The sequence below is a fragment of the Dendrobates tinctorius genome, unplaced genomic scaffold (assembly GCF_039654945.1).
Source record: "Dendrobates tinctorius isolate UK_male_01 unplaced genomic scaffold, ASM3965494v1 ptg000211l, whole genome shotgun sequence".
NCBI classification, from domain to species: domain Eukaryota; kingdom Metazoa; phylum Chordata; class Amphibia; order Anura; family Dendrobatidae; genus Dendrobates; species Dendrobates tinctorius.
This window is the reverse complement of record NW_027361878.1, coordinates 7433572-7449559: the sequence shown is the minus strand read 5'-3', so window position 1 is coordinate 7449559 and position 15988 is coordinate 7433572. Positions and strand designations below refer to the sequence as shown.

At 45.8% G+C, this 15988-nt stretch overlaps 1 protein-coding gene across 8 annotated transcripts in view; it reads left to right on the top strand.

Annotated features, from left to right (window-relative positions):
* TSPAN4 (tetraspanin 4) overlaps positions 1-15988 on the top strand; it is a 755262-nt gene that overhangs the window by 258652 nt on the left and 480622 nt on the right. For all 8 annotated transcript variants that reach the window (XM_073554362.1, XM_073554358.1, XM_073554363.1 and 5 more), the window contains one exon: positions 6663-6721. The gene's annotated coding sequence lies outside the window, so the exon portion shown is untranslated. The remainder of the gene's footprint in view (positions 1-6662; positions 6722-15988) is intronic.

Sequence of the window (15988 nt, the reverse complement as noted above, 5' to 3'; positions counted from 1 at the left end):
TTATTAGTGCCCACTCACTGCCCCCCATGTGCTGAATTATTAGTGCCCCACTCACTGCCCCGTCATGTGTTGAGGTACTCCCCGAATAATTATTTGACATCTGATAAAACATAAATAGTAAGGCTCCAGGTAATCCACACAGGCCTGTGCTATCCACCATCTTAGGTAATATAAAATAAGCACTCGGTGGGTATACATCGATCCTGCAAACATATGATGGGGCCAATATCCAGAAACAGATATATCAGGCAGCATGTAACATAAGAGGACTAAAAGGCTACCATAGCCATAATCTGGAAGTCTTGTACAGATTATATGTACAGCGAGGAAAATAACCTGGAGACACAGGATCTTTATACACAGCATGATCCATATATAGCAGAGTGAGGAGTGATAACGTACCACAGGCCTGTATATATGATAAGTATACAGCACAGGGATGGAGCCTGTACACAGATACAACATAAATAGTGAGAGTAACCTGGATACACTGGATCTGTACACCTAGAATCATCAGTATCTAGCAGAGATGAGGTCACATACAGGTCACCAGACTCCATAAATCAGAAGGGGGATAATCATCGCACAGCAGGGTCAGTATACCGTGCACTGATATGAAATGCAGCTTTTCATTACAATATATATACCATTCCCCGACTGCTCCCCACTCACCAGTGTCTCTAGTACATGTGACTGCCCAGCTCCACCATAGTAATGGCAGATAGTGTCATGGCAGATATCTGCTCCCAGTCCTTGTTCCCCATGTTATGCAGTCAGTAGCACCCAAAACTCATGAAGTATAATACAGCAGTAATGTGTGATATATCAGCCATATCTGCAGGGAGGTCACACAGGAGCAGCCTCTACAGCGTGTGAGGTAAGTTGTAGCAGACACATGAGAGAACATGGCGGCTACATGAATTTCTGAGGTAATATTGATCCCATATATGATGTAGGAGCTGATACTACACAAATACACAATGTCTGAAGTGAATGTGGAGCAGTAGATCAGCTATGTCTGCAGGGAGGTCATACAGAAGCAGCCTCTACAGCGTGTGAGGTAAGTTGTAGCAGACACATGAGAGAACATGGCGGCTACATGAATTTATGAGGTAATATTGATCCCATATATGATGTAGGAGCTGATACTACACAAATACACAATGTCTGAAGTGAATGTGGAGCAGTAGATCAGCTATGTCTGCAGGGAGGTCACACAGAAGCAGCCTCTACAGCGTGTGAGGTAAGTTGTAGCAGACACATGAGAGAACATGGCGGCTACATGAATTTATGAGGTAATATTGATCCCATATATGATGTAGGAGCTGATACTACACAAATACACAATGTCTGAAGTGAATGTGGAGCAGTAGATCAGCTATGTCTGCAGGGAGGTCACACAGAAGCAGCCTCTGCAGTGTGTGAGATAAAATGTAGCAATCACATGAGGGAACATGGCAGCTACATGAATTTCTGAGGTAATATTGATCCCATATACGATGTAGAAGCTGATACTACACAAATACACAATGTCTGAGGTAAATGTGCTCATATCATCTGTAATGTGAGGTGATAACCCCAGTATTATACTCCGTGACACTGCAGACATGTTTCTTCTAGTTCATCCGGTGAAAGAGGGAGAGAGAGTTACCTCTTCTATATAAGCCTCACCCTCCTCACAGTAACACCAGGCACAGACATACTGGGCTCCTTCATCTTAAAGCAACATCACTCTTGCTTAAAATCTACATCACTATACAAACAAAGCTGCAGGAGTTAAAGGTCCACCACTCCCAGAGTCATGTCCTCCTCCGTTTAGTGCTACGGTGGTTTCTTTATCAACACCTAGCCATAATTCCATCTGTAAACGGTCAATTTTAGTTCACTGACTCCATAATAGAGTACAGGAGCTGTGCTGCGGTATTTGGCAGCAGCCGCTTGGCATTGAGCAGAGCTGTGCAGACTGCACTCCAGTTGTGATCAATGGTTATATGCTAATAGCAGGTGATCAGTGGGGGATGATATTGATGAGCGATTTTTTAGGTTATCAGTTTTATATTACTGGAGAAGACCTTTATGTCACTCTTCTGGCCATAGAGTAATGGCTTTGGGATCATGAGGACTCAGGCGGAGTCTGATTATATGGAGAAGTATTTTACACCTTTTTCTCCCCTTGTTGAAGGATTCTTCGTGCACCTATTTCACTAGTACAGAATACAATAAAGAACTGTCAGCTTCAGGTATTTGCAGGTCCTAAGAGTGTCACATTCATTCTAATGTAATTTTTATTCCTTTAACTCAGTCTCGCAGTTAGAACAAGTCTCAGTAATTGCACTCATGTCTCAAAGTGACAAAACATCACTGTCGTTTCTCAATCTGTAGTCTTTTCCTTCCATATTAATGCAGGGTGTGATTTTGCTGACATTTCATTCTCTATAATCCTATTTTTAACTTTTTCCACCCCATTTCAAGCTTCATATTTCTTCTGTACAGTACGTGACAACATCCGCTCCTGTTACTACTCTGGTGCTGTAAAGGTGCAACATTATAATTGTTCTCATTCCACGTGATGGTTATGGAAAACAAACCCACAAGTAGTGTACAGAGGGCTAATGAAGGATAGATATTGCGTACTTGTCCTGCCGATCGGAGGCAGTGGAGTTGTGTCCCCTGATATTGGGTTGCATTGAAAGTTTGCCTTTTATAGAGTCTGTGTTGCGTATTGCTGGCTGCAGAATGTGTCAACTGAGAATCCCAGTAAGGTTGTTCTTCTGGCAGAGAATTTTTAACACTTTTATCTGTCTCTAAGCTCTTCTCAGCCGATTTATGACCACAACTACTTTCATGTGGTCTGTAGTCATAAATTAGCCAAGAGTTCAGAAAAACACAGATAAAATATTTACAAACTCCTCACTGACGGATTCTCAGTTAACTCATTCAGCAGCTAGCAATGAGCAGGGAAACAAAGACCTTGAAGACAGAAGGTGCAACATTTTTAATGAATTCCAAAATCAAAAATTAGTTTTAGCCTAAAATATATGAATTCAAGTCAAAAATTGTGCAGAAAGTTTTCATATCCTTAAGTTTCTATTTTTAGTCCGTTTCTTTGCAAAGAGTTAGCTCGTCATGTTTTGCTTGCAGTAAAATATCGCACATTTTATTCCTTGTTATACCAAGTGCAAAAAAATACAGAAACCCCAAGAATAACAAATACAGAGGGGCATATTTATCAACACAGGAAAATATCGATATTTGCAGATGATACAAAATTATGTAAAGCAGTCAATACAAGAGAAGATAGTATTCTGCCACAGATGGATCTGGATAAGTTGGAAACTTGGGCCGAAAGGTGGCAGATGCGGTTTAACATACATAAATGTAAGGTTGTACACATGGGAAGAAGGAATCAATATCACCATTACACACCGAACGGTAAACCACTGGGTAAATCTGACATGGAGAAGGACTTAGGGATCCTAGTTAATGATAAACTTACCTGGAGCAGCCAGTGCCAGGCAGCAGCTGCCAAGGCAAACAGGATCATGGGGTGCATTAAAAGAGGTCTGGATACACATGATGAGAGCATTATACTGCCTCTGTACAAATCTCTGGTTGGACCGCACATGAAGTACTGTGTACAGTTTTAGGCACCGGTGCTCGGGAAGGATATAATGGAACTAGAGCGAGCACAAAGGAGGGCAACAAAATTAATGAAGGGTATGGGGGAACTACAATGCCCAGAGAGGTTAGCAAAATTAGGATTATTATGTCTAGAAAAAAGACGACTGAGGGCGATCTAATGACTATGTATAAGTACGGGGTGGGCCATTTATAAAGTTGGATCCAAAATGGCCAACTTCAAAATGGCCACCATTGTCACCAACCATCTTGAAAAGTTTATCCCCCTCCCATATATTAATGTGCCACAAACAGGAAGTTGATATCACCAACCATTCCCATTTTATGTGTATCCATATAAATGTCCCACCCAGGTGTATCCATATAAATGGCCCACCCTGTATATCAAGGGACAATACAAATATCTCTCTGAGGATCTGTTTATACCAAGGAAGGTGACGGTCACAAGGGGGCATTCTCTGCATCTGGAGGAGAGCAGGTTTTCCCACCAACATAGAAGAGGATTCTTTACTGTTAGGGCAGTGAGAATCTGGAATTCCTTGCCTGAGGAGGTGGTGATGGCAAACTCAGTTGAGGGGTTCAAGAGAGGCCTGGATGTCTTCCTGGAGCATAACAATATTGTATCTTACAGTGATTAGGTTCTTTAGAAGGACGTAGATCTGGGGATGTATTCTGATGGAATATAGGCTGAATTGGATGGACAAATGTCTTTTTTCGGCCTTACTAACTATGTTACTATATAACCTAAACACACCAAAATTCTATTGTTATTTCCACTAAAAAAATTGTCTTTTATGAATTTCACCATGTTTATAACGCATTTTAGACACTTTTAACGATTTATCTGTCTAGGGCGTAAGCCCTCGCTGAAAAGTGGCCTATATTATATGGGAATAAGGAAGGGTTCATGTGCGACACAATGAGCCAAGAAATGCTACAAAATTGTGCCACACATTTCTGACACAAAATAGTAACTAATAAGTGGTTTAAATTTATACTAGACTAACTTGGACTGGCCCCCCCCATACACATTAGACTGTTAGCCCGACCTCTCAATATTGGCAAGCTTGTCCGACAGTCTTACAGTGGGTAAGGAATGTATTCATACCCCTTTAAATTTTTCACTCTTTGTTTCATTGCAGCCATTTAGTAAATTCAAAAAAGTTCATTTTTTTCTCATTAATGTACACTCTGCACCCCATCTTGACTGAAAAAAACAAATGTAGAAATTTTTGCAAATTTATTACAAAAAGAAAAGCTGAAATATCACATGGTCATAAGTATTCAGACCCTTTGCTCAGTATTGAGTAGAAGCACTCTTTTGAGTTAGTACAGCCATGAGTCTTCTTGGGAATGATGCAACAAGTTTTTCACACCTGGATTTGGGGATCCTCTGCCATTTTTCCTTGCAGATCCTCTCCAGTTCCGTCAGGTTAGATGGTGAACGTTGGTGGACAGCCATTTTCAGGTCTCTCCAGAGATGCTCAATTGGGTTTAGGTCAGGGTTCTGGCTGGGCCAGTGAAGAATGGTCACAGAGTTGTTCTGAAGCCACTCCTTTGTTATTTTAGCTGTGTGCTTAGGGTCATTGTCTTGTTGGAAGGTGAACCTTTGGCCAAGTCTGAGGTCCAGAGCACTCTGGAAGAGGTTTTCATCCAGGATATATCTGTGCTTGGCCGCATTCATATTTCCTTCAATTGCAGCCAGTTGTCCTGTCCCTGCAGCTGCAAAACACCCCCATAGTGTGATGGTGCCACCACCATGTTTCACTGTTGGGATTGTATTGGGCAGGAGATGACCAGTGCCTGTTTTTCTCAACACATACCACTTAGAATTATCACCAAAAAGTTCTATCTTCGTCTCATCAGACCAGAGAATCTTATTTCTCATAGTCTGGGAGTCCTTCATGTGTTTTTTAACAAACTCTATGCAGGCTTTCATATGTCTTAGGCTATGTGCACACGTTGCGGATTCTGCTGCGGATCCGCAGCGGATTTGGCCCTGCGGACCCGCAGCGGTTTCCGCAGTGGTGTACAGTACCATGTTAGCCTATGCAAAGCAAAAACCGCTGTGCAGATGCTGCAGATTTTTCCGCGGATTACAATCCGCAGCATGTCAATTGTTCGTGCGGAATCCGCAGCGATTTCACACCTTATCCTAATGAGGTGTGAAACCGCAGGGCAAAACCGCAGGCTAATCCGCAGATAAGCCGCAGGAATTTTGTCCTGCGGATTTCATCAAATCCGCGCAGAAAAATCCGCAGATCAATCTGCAGCGTGTGCACATAGCCTAAAACTGATGATAGGCTTCTGTCAGGCCACTCTGCCATAAAGGCCCAACTGGTGGAGGGCTGTAGTGATAGTTGACTTTGTGGAACTTTCTTCCATCTCCCTACTGCATCTGTGGAGCTCAGCCACAGTGCAGTTTTTGAATTTACCAAATGGATACAATGAAACAAAGAGTGAAAAATTTAAAGGGGTCTGAATACTTTCCGTATAAACTGTATCTTCATGGGAGTCTCCCGACTCCCTGGACAGATAATGTCAAGGGAGCTAAGGGTCCGGCATGTCTGATTTCGGACTGCTAATCCTTTTGTTCTTAGCCATAGTGTGGCAGTAGCTCTCCAAGAGAACACAGGAGCACTTGGCAGAGCAAGAGCTTCTGTTTATAGAAGCGTTGGGAGAGTTATCCTCTGCCTTAACCATCATTGGACCAACCACTATCCATTATGTATGGGGCTCCTTAGTTTGCACTGTTTAAGGATTAAACCATTTTAACCAATATACCTCAGTTCATTCCTTTATATTGGTCATACTGTAATATTGTCACTAGGGGAACTGTTGAATTGAGCTGTGTGAACTGAGCCATTAAAGAAGTTCTGCTGCACCACCAATCCCCATATCTGGAAGTGAAAGGCGCTGTTGCTTTTTGGGTAGAACTATAGCCATTATTACCAGACAGAGCAACTATAGAAGTCCTGTTTATTAGCCTGCGTCTCAATGTGTCTTCTGTTTTTTACTCTTAGGTACTAGCAAGCTCCCTCGCCGCCGGACAGAGTGCAACAGAGTTAATCGCGAATTCTATGTAAGTGTTAACAAGTTCAAATATAATGTTGAATAATTTATAGCAGTATATTCCAGTTTCAGCAAAAACATGTTACTATCTGTATAATGAAACATAATAATACTTTCTAATATAATTCTGCATTGATTTTAAGATTTTGAGGACTATGGGGAGTGCATTATACTGTGGAGGGCTATGGGAAGTGTAGTATAGTGTATAGAGGACTATGGTAAGACCATTATACTGTATGGTGTACTATGGGGAGTGGAGTATACTGTATGGAGGACTATGGGGAGTGGCGTATACTGTATGGGGGACTATGGTAGTGCATTATACTGTGGAGAACTATGGGAAGTGTAGTATGCTGTATGGAGGACTATGGTGAGTGCATTATACTGTGGAGAACTATGGGGAGTGGAGTATGCTGTATGGAGGACTATGGTGAGTGCATTATACTGTGGAGAACTATGGGGAGTGGAGTATACTGTATCGAGGACTATGGTGAGTGCATTATACTGTGGAGAACTATGGGACATGCAGTATACTGTGGAGAGGAGAACTTATGGAGGACTATGGGGAGTGCAGTTTACTGTCTGGAAGAAAATGGGGAGTGCAGTATATTGTATGGAGGACTGTATACTGTTCGCAAGCAGTTGTACAGTGTGAATGTTTGTATGGCGTCCATCCTATTCTGTTGAGGGCTATGTGCAGAGCATTATACTATTTGGAGGGATAGTGAGGGCCATTACACAGTGTGGAGAGGTGTGGGACCATTATACTGTATTTGGTCAATTAGATTTCGAGAAGGGCTATGTGGGGGTCACAGTTGGTTGATCATACTGTGTTGGGATCACCATACTTTGCCAGGGGGAGTTAAGGTGGGGTTGGAAGGGTCATCATACCATGCATGTGGAGGAATTTACTTTGGGGGGTAGCATATAGGGTTTGTAGGGAACTTTTGTTGTCATCATACTTTACGGGTTCAATGAAACAGAGGGGAGTATCTAGGGCATCAGTAGAAGGAAAATTATTTTGTAAAGGTTGCAAAGTTGTGAGATATGCTCTTCTCTGGCCCCGCCGAATAGTATAATTATTATTTTTTTGTGGGGGGGGGTGGGGAGGGTTCCAATTAGAACTTCTGCTATGAGGTCCTTTGTCTTCTATGTACGCCCCTGACTGGGGGCTTGGCATTACACTTGTCAAGGTGCATTGGCATGCCCTCATTGCACTTCCAGCCTGATTTGCATATAGTTTCTCTAGATTTCTCATGTCAGTCATATCTTGAATGGCCCAGGTATCCCCTCTGATTCTGTGCGGGCAGTTTCCTTATGTGATATACTGCAACATGCCTGACCTATTGTGATAATTATTATCTGCAAGGATCAAGGATCAATCACTTATATAAAGTGTCGGACATAACGTAGTAGCAGAAAGAACGCTTGTGTCCATCCAGGCTCAGACTTCTTATCATTTACTGGTAATTTAGGTTCCCATGGGAGGAAGTTGTTCTGTTGGTCAATGTCGTAAGCATAAACATTCACAAAATGTTTCCTAATGTACAGAAAAAATAAAGAAACAAATTGACATCTTCACAGTTGGAACCAGTAGTTATATAGCTGAATCCTTGGGTTATGAACTAGATATTTCCTGTAGCTTTATTTGTAATGTGGATAGGTATGTAAGTTGGAAGAGGGTTGGGAAAAAAAACGAAAACTTACCTGGCCGCCCCGCAGCTCAACACTCGGTCCTCTTATTTCCATTGTATCTCCTGCCTCTTCATAATAAACCAATAATTCCGGCTGTGTCCAGGCCTCAGACGTTACTGCACGTCATAAGAGTGTGACGTTAACATCGTGACATTATGATGCTCAGTAACCTCCGTGGCCTGGACGTGGCCAGAAGTCTTGGAGATGCAGCACGCAACGGTGGAAATAAGAGGGAGAGACAGCGAGCAGCAAGACCGCCATAGAGGTGAGTAGGATGGATGCAACGGTGGAAAGAGGAGGACAAGATGGCGGCTTTAGCGGTCAGTAGTGAGGAAAGTATATTAGGGTTTTTTTTTTTGTTTGTTTGTTTTTTACATCTGATGTTCATAACTAGGGGTCATACGTAAGTCCAATGTAATTATTAACAATATTGAAATATACATACAGTATACTAAACCATACAGAGTTTTATAGCATTATTATGGCATATATTATGATTACTGTATCTTGTTTCTGTTGGGATTTTACTGCTGTTATGTAAGGCTGTGCGTGGTTTAGGATGGGTGGTCTTTTCCCCTGTTTACATTTCCAAGTCTCTTTCTGCCCCGGACCCAGTAATATGTTATATTCAGGTGTATGGATTTTATAGACTAAATGGTAATTAAATCTTGATTCCTCTAATCCAACTGAGGAAACTTACTCAATCTGCTTTAGCAAGATGAATTACAGTTGAGAACGAAGTCTTACACTAAGCTGCTCTATAAACATGAATCAAACTTCCCATCTGACGCGTCACCTGGGAGTACAGGGTAAAGAAACATGCTGCTACACAAGTGGTACATTTAAAGGTAACATGCCCAAAAATTGCTGCTGAGTACCTAAATATTACCATCATGCAAGGTAACATTATAAATATTACTAGCTGCTGGCCCGATTCTAAAACATCGGGTACTCTAGAATATGGCCAGCGGCAGATTAAAATAAAAAATGTGATATACTTACCATCCGACGGCCCCCGGAATCTGTCCCTCCTCTCCACGCTGCCGGCATCTTCCGTTCCCAGTACTGCTTTGCACCAAGGACCGCTGCTGACGTCCTCTCGTGAGAGCGCGACGACATCAGCGGTATTTCGCGCAAAGCAGTACTGGGAACGGAAGATGCCGGCAGCGTGGAGAGGAGGGACAGATTCCGGGGGCCGTCGGAAGGTGGGTAGATCACTATTTTTTATTTTAATTCTATTTTTTACACGTTTATGGTACCAAGGGTCCGAAGGAGTCTCTTCTCCTCCGGACCCTGGGTACCGGCTAGCGCCGGCATCTCCGGCTGCGTCGTCGCTGACGCCCGTGTGCCCGGAGATGACCCGCGGCAACTGTTGGGAGATCAGCGGCTAGCGCCGCTGATCCCCCGATGGCACAGTAGCGGTAGCGGTTGCGTGCGTCCTGGTAATTGCGGACTGTACCTGGCGGCCGCGACCAGTCAGCGCAGCGGGATTTCGGTTACAGACAGACATGATAAGGCGTTTATATATATATATATATATATATATATATATACATATATATATATATAGATTGCTTTATAGTTGACAAAATGTCACCATACAGTGCTGAAATACATGTCTGTACAATACCCAGCTAATGCAACCAGACAGTACCTTAAAAGTGGCATTCAGTAACCAACTTACTATGCACTTTACAAATTGCTTAAATGGACAGTGTAGTTTAAAAAACTAAAAACTACAATAAATAAATCAATAGTACAAGCAAATATAAGAAACTTTTGCAATATATCTAATAGATCAAATCAGTCCTGGTCAAAGCAGGACAGAGTGCCAGATTGTCACAGGTGTAAGGTTACAGGCAAGCCCGGACGCCTGCCCCAAAGGGGCTACAGGGAGGGCGCACATGACTAAGGAGGGATGCTAGGCCTGAGGGTTAGTGAAGGGTAAGGTGTAGTGCTTTTGTGTTTGTGGGGAAGGTGTGGGTTGGAGCTATGGGGCTTATGGTGCAATGTGAGTTGGCAGGGAGTGGTCAGTAGTGCTTTGTGCTTGTGGGGAAGGTGTGGGTTGGAGCTATGGGGCTTATTGTGCAATGTGAGTTGGCAGGGAGTGGTCAGTAGTGGGACGGATATATAGGGCAGAACTGTGGGGGGATGGTCATTCCTTACCTTGCAGACGTCCGGAATCGTCAGCTCCTCACAACTGGGACTTCAGCTTGAATCTTTGGATCCAGAAGATGGAATACCTCGTGGCACAGATGAAGAGGATGATGGAGTAGCGCGGCCAGCAGTGGATGAAGGAACAGCTGCAGTGATGGTCTGGTGATGGTGACGGCGGAGAAGATGGGACCCCTCTGCCTCCGAAGCGGCAGCGACGATCACGGCCTCCTGAGCACCTCAGCCCGGAGTTAAGTTTGCAGCGGAGGATGAGCCCCATTAGCAGACCTGTTGCAGAAGACATCGCGGGGCCGGAGCCAGAAGTCAAGAAGCAGGCAGCAAGGTAACGGGGCGGTGAGTGACGTGGCCGGCCTCCCCTCCATTTCGGATCGCGTCACACAGTGGTGACGCGCACGTCACGGCCACGTTACCCGGCGTGGTCACCTGACCCGGCGCGGTCATCGGCATCGGTGGACGGCGGTGACGTGACGCGGCAAGGAGCCCGGTGGCGAGGTGGTGTGTGACTTCACCGGCCTCATTTCCTTTCTCGCGGCGCTGGGGGGAAGCGGGCGGTGGCTCGGTCATGTGGCCACCCTTCAGCTGCCAGGGGCCACAGGTCATGTGGTCCGGCGTCGCGTTCCCCCGGCGTTGGGTGCCAGATTCAGGAGGTGTTGCCTGCGGCTGGAGCGCCAACCTCCCCCCCCCTGTTTGAGGCTCCGAGCCAGTGACTTTTTGCCATGCGTTCCCGGACGGACAGTCGGTCTGGGCGCTGGCGCTGCGGCCCAGGAGGGCTGCAGTCGGCGTAGATCCATGGAGAAGATCGCAGTTGCGGTGCTCGACGCGGAGGACACGTGATGGCTGTTCCGTGGGGTTCCGCGGAGTCAGCCTTGTAAGTAAGGCTCACTTAAACCTTTATTAATGTCTAGATTATATTGGTTGGGAAGGGTGTTGCTATGTATGGTTTCGGGTGTTTGTCTGGGGGTTCGGAAAGATGCACGGCTGGTCCATGTGGACAGCGTTCGAATCTGTGAGGGAATGGTTGCTTTGTGGTCCAGGAGGCTGTTTTGTGCACTTCATGAGTGTTGGGAGGTATTTTTTAATTTCATGCTAGTTTGCTTTTATGATAGTGGGTATATCTATAGGTGACAACATCATTTTATTTTGGTTAGTATAATTGTGCTTGCATTCTCTGGGTGTTTGTGTATGACTGGTGGTGATTCCATGGCGGTTTGTGAGTAATTCAGGTGGTGATACGGATATTGGCAGAGCGGTGGTGGATAGCCATATCCATGCCAGTTTTATGGTTTATTGTTATAGGCATGGGGTCTTTGGGCTGGAGGATTATCGCCGCGCCAAGTATTTGATAAGGGTTTGATGGTAGTTCACTGATGTGGTGAGCTGTTTTATCGCCGCGCCTAGTATTTGATAAGGGTTGATGTTAGTTCATTGATGTGGTGAGCAGTTTTATCGCCGCGCCTAGTATTTGATAAGGGTTTGATGGTAGTTCACCGATGTGGTGAGCAGTTTTATCGCCGCGCCTAGTATTTGATAAGGGCTTGATGGTAGTTCACTGATGTGGTGAGCAGTTTTATCGCCGCGCCTAGTATTTGATAAGGGTTGGATGGCAGTTCACTGACGTGGTGATCTGTTTGGGTAGTGCATCGGGCGGCTTAATCTTTCACGTTACAATGGGGTGTGTTCTATTGCTGGTCAGAGGTGAGGGGGTAGGTGGTCGAGTTTTCATTAGGGTGTGTTTTATTCATATGCCGGGTTCGGTTCTCCAATAGGGGCTTTGAGTGTACTAAGGGTTTTCATGTTCACTAGGGGCATTTTGGTTTGTTGCGGCAGACGTTCTGGTGAGGTCGAGATGCTTGGGACGGCAGATCTTTCGGGAACCTGCCTTTCTGGCAGCAATGGATGACATTTCCCCCGGGGGGCTTGGAGTTGACCTTTTACCGGATTTGTTTTCCTGGTTAATTTCTGGGGGTACGTAGATATGGCGTGGAGCTGGGGTTATGGTTGGTCAATGTCCGGTTGTTGAGGTCCGTGGTTTGGTTTCTGTGTGGTAGTCTGGGATTATCTGGTATTAGGGATGGTGCAGTGCTTATTTTCTGTTCATGGTCCAACCTGGGACTACTATCTGGTATTAGGGAAGGTGGTGTGCTTATTTCTGTTCATGGTCCAACCCTTGACTACTTTGGGTTTCTTCATGCTCAGGGCGTTGTTGCGGTTATCATGTGTTTGGATAAGTCAAAGTGTTTGATTCACCTGGGGCCCTATGTCTAAGTCAGGTTAGGTTAACGAGTACATCGTGTCAGGTCGGGGGTCGTTATTAGGTTCCCGTGTATATCGCGCTGCTGTTCTGGGGGGTTGATTTTGGTTATTGAATACGTGGGGCTACGATCCACTGGGGTTTTTTGCATGATCTGCAGTCATATGGCGTTCTTACGGTAATTTGCTGGTCGTGGCTGCCCTGGGGCAGTTTTAACAACTTTTGTACGTAAGGACTGGTGGGTTCTCACTGCGGTTCTTTAGGGTTGCCGATTGAGCTTTTGGCAGACTGTATCGGGTGGTATTTGTTACAGCCGTTGATTGTAGCTACGTAGGAGTTTATTATACAGAGTGGATAGTTTTTCGTTACAATGGGCTAGGAGGTTTATTGTGGGTGCAGCTGGTCCTGCTTTGCCTTCTGGGTATACAGCTCTCCTTAGAGTCTTTTCTTTTTGGGTGCCCCCGGACGGGGGGGCCAGGGTGAAGTGTTGCGCAAGGATGATGCAACATTTGAGTTGGGTAACCCAGCGTGTGCTTTACTGGTCTCGGGGGTCCTGTTGGTGAACGGTTTGTTTATCCAGCGGGTGTTGTTCCATTTGTCAGGAATTCTGTATAGAACATGAGGCAGGACATGTTGTTTCGATGGCCGTGTGAATGGTCTCCCGCGTGGGTGTAGCCCGTCCGGCAATACATGGCTATGTCATTTATTCCGTTATGCGCACTTGTCAGGACCGGCTGGTATTATGGGGACACGGTTGTGGTGCAGCGCTGCTGCGGGGGAGGTGTACTTTAGGTAGTGGGTGAGCAGGTTGCAGCTATAACATTACTTTCATTAATGTCGGGCTGGTGGTACGCTGTGGCAGGGGAAGCTAGTGCGATGTGCATTGACTTTTAATGATTCTAAGGACCTGGTAATCATCTGGGGCTGTGCTCCGTTTGGGGGTGCTTTTTGCGGTGCTTTAAGGCTGAGTGGTGGACAAGCATCGGGCACCGGTGAGTGCAATGTTTTGACGGATGGCCCGGGTTTATGGTGTCTGGGGTTTTCGGGAGACGTGATGTGTGTCTGAGTTTTCCTGGACTTCAGGTGGTGTGGAGTCGCTTTTCTTTCTTTTGTGAGTAGTGTCGAATCCACAGTTCAGCGGGGAATGGGTGCGGAGTACATCTCACTTTTGGTAAGAGGGTGGCAACAATAGTGTTGTGATTCTGGGTTCGAAGTGCACGGGTGATGCACACAATTAATTCGTTCCGGGTCGTGGTGATTACGGGGTGGATTGGTTTATGTTTTCTAGTTGGGTGGATATTTTAAGATAGATGCTATCACGCAGGGTTGACGGGACCAACAGCGTTTTGGTACTGCACGTGTGTGGTGGAGACTTGGTCGCTGGGGCGTCAAGGAGTTTGATCTGAGACATCGGGCCTGAATGCTCCTGCCTGGGAGCCATGCTCGTGTTGTTGTTCATGACTATATAGTGGGGCACGTTTTTCAAGAATCTGTCGGAGGTTGGGGAACCAGTGTAGGTTCTGTTGTTACGTCTATAATGGTTGGCTTTGATTATTATCAGGTGGAGTGCAATTTTCTGCCTGGGAGCCGTGCTCATGTTGGTGTCCATAGGGGCTCCTGTTTGGAATGACTACATAGTGGGTTTTACTGGGCACATTTTCAAGAATCTATCGGAGGTTTGGGGAACCAATGTAGGTTTTTTTGTTCACGGCAATAATGGTTGGCTTTGATTAATTATTAGGTGAAGTATAATTTTCGGAGGCGCCTGCAATGTTGCGGTCTCAACGAGGCAGAGGCGGCGGCTCAGGTTGGGGACTGGTCGCGCAGGCGGTGCATAGGATTGGACGATGCGGTTGGCTAGTTGCAGGTCTTGGGTGTGGCTGACCTTGTTGTACTGGTATTTTGGTGTAGGTTGGCATTGTGAGGTCTAATGGGGATCAGTTTTGATTGATTGGTCTTGGTACAGAAACATTGGTTACTCGAGCCGCAGAGTCGGCTCGGGTTGGGTTTTTGGTGGTGGTACTCGCACGTACAAGGTGTCATACGTGCTCGCGGTGGCGGAAAGGAGGGGGGTATTTGAAGTCGGTGGATTGCACAAAGAGCGGGGGGGTGAACCCAGTGCAGGAGCGGGTTACCCCTGGTGGTGCAATGGTATACTTGGTTAAGGTGGGTCCCAGCTGTGCTGGGTCACAGCGGGACATGTTAACGTGGGACCCTGCTGTGCTCGGTCACAGCGGGGCATGTTAACGTGGGTCCCTGCTGGGCTGGGTCCCAGCAGGACATTGGTTGGGCAACACTCGGCTGGGTGTCCTCGAGCCGGTGTGGTGCGGCTGAGGGCACGTGGTGGAGCTGGTGTTGCAATCATGTACAATGGGTTTTGCAACACTCGGCTGGGTGTCCTCGAGCCGGTGTGGTGCGGCTGAGGGCACGTGGTGGAGCTGGTGTTGCAATCATGTACAATGGACTCTTTATTCACCCCCCCTCCTTTTGCTGGTGGTTATGTTTATGGAATATTTCTACGTTTATGGATAAAATGTTATTGCTTGTTTGGTGTTAATAAACGGGGCTGCTGTGGCCTTTTACATCCAATGTCACGCAGTCGTGTCTTATTTAAGTTAAGAAGGGGTAAGTGTGGGTTTTGGGAGGGGTCATTACAGTGAAGCCGTCAGTCAGACTTTCCTAAGTCAAGAGCATTTTAAACTCTTGTGGAGATGCAAAGAGAAGCAAGGAGCAGAGTGAGAAAACAAGCAGAGGCAGACAAGACAGGCACGTTTTTTTGTGAAGTGGAAGGAACCGCAGCAACTCAGCCACGATGTGGAGACCACGTAACATTACAGAGCAATGTCACTGAGTGCTGAGGAGCAGAGGGTGGAAAAGTCACCAACTCTGTGGTGCCTCCATAACTGCAGAGCCCAAACCTTCTCTGGCATTAATATCAAAACTGTGTCCCTTCATTACTGTACATGGGTTTCAATGGCCTTACATCACCACAATGCTAAGCATCAGTTGCAGTGAAAATGTGTTCTCTGGCATGATGGATCACCCTTCTCTATGTGGTGCCTGATGGACGAGTCTTTGTGCCAGCTGTGACGTTTCATGGAGGAAGGAAGATGATATGGGGTCGGCCTAGGCCCCAGTAAAGAGAAATCCTAACAA